Genomic DNA, 5,557 nt, shown 5'->3' on the forward strand with positions numbered 1-5,557 from the left:
ACTGGTCCCTCTGAAGGGGACCCAGGGCCAGATTATGTCAACAATTCCCCTGCCCTGAAAGGAGCGGGCCTGACAGATCCCATGTTGTCAAATGACAATTGTAACTCCTTGCATTTCAAGAGTCACGCACAAATGGTTTCATCTGAAGCCCTCTGGGTAATAGTAGCCTTTTGAGGTTATGATATCTCTGGATGGAATTCAATAAGAGAAATTCACTTTAAGTTGAGCCATTGGAACAGAGCCAGGCGAGCCTAACAATACAATACACTTCCAAAGAAAGCTGGACTTATCCTCTTTCTTTCCTCCTTCCCTTTTTTCTCTGCTTCTAAACTTGTTCACACATTACCTCTTCCCACCTCTGCTCTCTCCTTCCATCAAGGGACAACAGAGCTTTTTAGAATAAAACCCAGCGCTTAAATAGGAGCATCATGTAGACAATGGCAGAAGCTCCCACATGCAGTCTTGAGAACGCACGCTTTCCTCGCTGACCTCTGCTGCTTCTACCAGGAAAATGGCACGGAGCCACTGTGAAGGGGAGACCAGGGCTTACCACAAGCACCAGTTTTCCATTACTTGTTCAAAGAAGGAGCTTGACTGTTTTCTTTCTATTTTTTCCTTTTAAACCCAAAGCAGGGCAAATACGCAATGCCTGCCTGAACACCACGGTCTAACAGTTGCTTTCTCCCTCTGTCTCTCTGTTTCTCTCTCTCTCTCCACACCTTGGTTTATTCTTCATTCTGCCAAGATTTTCCTCTAAATAATTAGTATTTCTTGGCCTGGAAAAGGTTGTAATTCTCTTTGTCTTTTGCATTTGATCATCCAAGTGGATTAATGTGGGTGTTAAATGGGTGGAAGAAGTCATTTTCTTTGTCAAATTCTCTTAATCATCCTTTTGATTTCACACTCCCATTCTCCCCACCCACACACATGCCTCCCCCTCCTACGTAAATGCATGTGTGTGTGTTCCCACACATTGTCCCTCTTTTGGAACACATTCGTTGGAGAGTCTGGAGTAAATAGATGTGTAAAAAGAGCACACCGCACAAGTGTCTAGCTATGTATCAATCAACTCTGAGTGTGTGCAGGGGACAGGAATGGTGTGTTTGCACTTTTGTTTTGGTCTGCTTGTAGCTGCAGCTTAACATTTGTTTTTCTGAAAGTTTCTTGGTCCCAATATCACCAGGTCAACAGGCTGACTTTGGGTTTTGCTTATTTTCCTCTCAGATGAAACATAAAGGTGGCAGCAGTTAAATGACATTTAAACCAACCCAAATGCAGGCCAACCACCCCCAGTCCGAAGGGTGTGATCTCCCGTCCTCCTATGAGGACCCAGCAATGGCTTCTTTTCCCCTCAGGTGCAGCACCTCCGACTGGACTCTTTTAAGGGGGTCCCACCAACCCACCATCCTTGGACTCTCCCTCCCACACCCCAACACCCCTGCATCAATTCTTACAGAACCACGCTCTGGTGAAATCAGTATTAAGATTTCGTTAAAAGCCTGGAAACATGAAAAGCTATCGTGTGTGAGTGAAAGGGAACAAAGACACTCTGAAGGGCTTGGTCCACCCTTTCCACTGGAAGTGCCCTGCAGAGAACACTGCCTGGGAGGCAAGCAGCCCGCCAGAGAAACTCAGACATGTGACCAGCTGGTATTAAGCTAGTTAAAGGAACGAAGGATTTGGCTGGTGTCTGGAAGCTGCAGTCATTGAAATCAAGTGCACTTGAGGCCCCAGCTGTGACTTATCCCCTGGTCACCTGAACAGTTCTACTGTGTTCGTGGACTCATCAAGTCTTTATCCTCACCCTGCAGAGGTTCCTGGCCTACTAATAATGATAAACTCTTAGAGGAAGGTACTAGCTGGCACAGAGTCAGTAACACCTTTCTACAAAAACCCTGTCCATGAAGCCCCAAAATTATGACATTCCAAGCACCAATGGGGGAGTCATTGTGTGTCAGCATAGAAATTTGATGGACGCCATTACCTGCATGTGATTATATGGTCACCCAGCCATCAGGATGACTGGTTATAATGATATATCTGCTATCTGTCTAGGCAAACACGAAAAACAGATCCAACCTCAGGTACCAATTCTTACTGATGGGTAATGGCTATCTCAAAAGCTGTTCTGAAAAAGATCCTGAAGCCACATCCAAACTTAGCAGATGAAATACTAAGATCAGTTAGCTACGTCTGCCATGGGTGAGAGTGGTGACGTAGATGCTGCCTACCAGCTATTCCTGGCAAGGGGGTTGCAAAGGCTGGAACTGAAGACTGCACAGCAACATTGCAAATTCTACCAAGTGGACAACCCCTACGTATTTGCAGAACAGCAAGTGCTTTAACCATTTAAAATGTGTTTCTCTCTAATAACTACCACTGATTATTTACAGTGTACCACGCACTATACTATGGTCAGTACTTACATTGTTTTATTCAGTCTTTATAACGACACTGCAAGGTGGATGTTATTTTCATTTTGCAGCTGACGAAACATAGGTTCAGGAAGGTAAAAAAAAAATTGTCCAAGGTCTCCTAGACAATAAGTGGTGGAGCCAAGACCTGAATGGAGATCTACCATGAAGTCCAAAGCCAACGGTCACACCATAAATCCTGCTGCCTCCTTAGGACAAGAGGACAGGAGGGAAGAGTCAGGGAGCGGGAACCCCTGGCAGTTCACTGCCAAGCCTTACAACAAACTCTTCAAACTGCCCATCATTCTTTTTGGCTCCTGACAGCTCCAGCTAATTGTCTGCTATTAGGCAGTTGAGATTTTTAATTACAGTTATATTCAGCTAAGCTGAAATTCCAGCTAATTATAGTTGAAACTGAGGACTAAAAGTAAGTTTCAAAGGTCATCCCACAATTTTCTTTGGGTATACATCTATTTTTAATGTTAAATAAGTAAAACATGTATTGTACATGGTGGAGAAAAATCAAATATTATTTGAAATGATTTGCATTGAAAATCTATGAGCCCCCTGCGCCGCCCATCCTGCATCTCCAAGGCAAGCACCTCTAGTCATTTGCTTTTATTCCTCCTGCTGGTTACTTCCAATCCCCATATAATAGATATACAGCTCTATTTCATGGTTTATTATCTTTAGACTTTATATACTGACTTACGTTAGGGTGGATGAAAATGCAACTCACTCATGCCACATCGACCTTCCTTTCCTTCCCCTTCCCCACCCCAACTCAGTTACATCCCCATTTTTAATCCTTCCATTCAACATCCGCAGCCTCGGGTGGCACATGAAAGCTTCATTTCTTGTCCCGTTCACTCTCCACAGCCATTTCCTTCTCCTTCCCTTCCATTCCCTAACATCTCGCAGCTATACCTGTAATATTTACATTATCAAGATAAATAATACTTAGTCTCTTTGAAACCATAGTTAACTCCTCCATGAGTTATACAAGTGAATTCTAAAATCAGAAAATAACGTTTCTGGCACCTATTCAAATGCAGGCTCCTTTTCACATTCCATAAATTGGTCGAAATCATGCCACACGTGAGTTTGCTTTATTTTTGAATCATGTCTTTGTTGTTGCCATTATTGTTTTCCTGAACTCTCTATTTGCTTTTTCTTATTTTTCATAATATTATAATAGTCTCTCAATTTTCAAAGCTCCTGATATACAGCTCACCCTGCAAGCGCCCCTGACCCCCACGTTTCCAAGACCCTCCTGCATAGCGTCTCCCATCCTTCCTCTCCTTCTGGGGCTAATTTCTCCCTGTTGGCAGTTTGTCTAAGTTGGCGTCTTGGTCTCCCATGGCCTCCTCTTTCTTAGTTCACTCCCTTAATTTCCTTTTCTGAAATACATTTTCTAAGAGCTTCCTAAGTCAGAGTACATGGTCATCAGATTTCTGAGTTCTTGAAAAAAATAATTGTTATTTTGACCCCAAACTTTGATAGATTATCTAGGTACAGACTTTTAGAACAAAAATTACATTTACTCAAAACGTTGAAAGGACTGCTCCATGTTGTCTAGCTTCCACTGTTTTTATTAAGACATTCAGCCCTGCCCTGGCTGGTGTGGCTCAGTGGGTTGAGTGTCGGCCTGGGAACCAAAGGGTCACTGCTTCCTTTCCCAGTCAGGGCACATGCCTGGGTTGCGGGCCAGTCCCCAATAGGGGAAGTGCAAGAGGCAACCACACATTGATATTTCTCTCCCTCTCTTTCTCCCTCCTTTCCCCTTTCTCTAAAAATAAATAAATAAATTCTTTAAAAAATATAATGGTTTAAAAAATAAAGAATTTTAGTGCCAGGCTGATTGCTATAATTTCAATGTCTGTGTCCTCCACCCTGCCCCCACTAAATTCGTATGTTGAAATCCTAATGCCCAGCATGATAGCATTAAAACACGAGGCCTTTGGGAGGTACTTGGGTCATGACTATGGCACCTTCATCAATGGAATTATTGCCTTTATTAAAGAGGCCCCAGAGACTTGCTAGTCTCTTTCCGCAACATGAGAATATGAGAAGGGGACAGATATGAGTCAGGAAGAGTGCAAAATGCAACCATGCTGGCAACCCTGATCTTGAACTTTCAACCTCCAGAACTGTGAGAAATAAATGTTTGTTGTGTATGTCCTACCCAGTCTCTGCCTTTTTGTTATAACAGCCTAAACAGACTAAGACACTAATTCTTGTCTTTTTCTAAGTTGCCTGCTCTTCCTCTCGGGAAACTTTTAAGATCTCTTTATCTTCCATGAAGCAAAATTTTATGAGTATTTGTCTTAGTGTAGATCTTTTGTAATCTGTTCCATTCAATACCCAGTAGGCTTTTTAATCTGAAGACTTACATTTCCCTCCATTTCTGGGAAATTTCCTTTTCTTATTTATTTAATGATTTCCTCTCCTCTGGTTTCCCCTCTCAGTTCAGGAACTCCTGTTAAAGCCAATGCAGCTTCAGAGGGTGTAGCTCCTGGCCTGAGCGTCTTACCTTGTCTTTCTATGTCTTTCTTTCTTTCAAATTCTTTCTCTCCTTCCTTTCTTTCTCCCACTCTCATTCTTCTTGTTCTAAATTCTTAAAGGTTTCCTTCCCTTTGTCTTCCAGTCCTTATTTGGATTTACTTTGTTAGCAATCCCCTTTTACGGTTCTAATTTTATCCTTTTTTCCCTTTTGATAAAATTCTCTCCTGTTTTATGAATGCAATATTTTCTCAAGTTCCTATGAGAAAACTAATTTGTAAAGTGTTCTTCTTTCTTTTGAATTATTTCCATCTCCTCCAGGCTCATTTTCATTTGTTTCTGTTGGCTATTCTCTTTCACATGACAGGCTCTGCTCAAATGTGCTAATAACCCTCAGACGTCTTTTCATATTTAAGAAGGAAGCAGTAGAACTCCTGACCAGGAGCTCTGGGAATAAAGGTTTAGCTTCTCAACGGACAGGTTCGCTTCAAGCAAACAGGTGGAAAATCAGCCATAACATTTGAGAGCCTTATTCTGGACAAGTAAGCCTTACCCTATACCTCCCCAAGAACATGTCCGATTTCTTTAGAAAAGACTCAGCTTGAGGACAAGGGCTGTTTTAGGTTGCACAGAAAAAATTG

The sequence above is a fragment of the Sturnira hondurensis genome, unplaced genomic scaffold, assembly GCF_014824575.4.
Source record: "Sturnira hondurensis isolate 20B ecotype Veracruz unplaced genomic scaffold, ASM1482457v3 Scaffold0006413, whole genome shotgun sequence".
Classification (NCBI taxonomy): Eukaryota; Metazoa; Chordata; class Mammalia; order Chiroptera; family Phyllostomidae; genus Sturnira; species Sturnira hondurensis.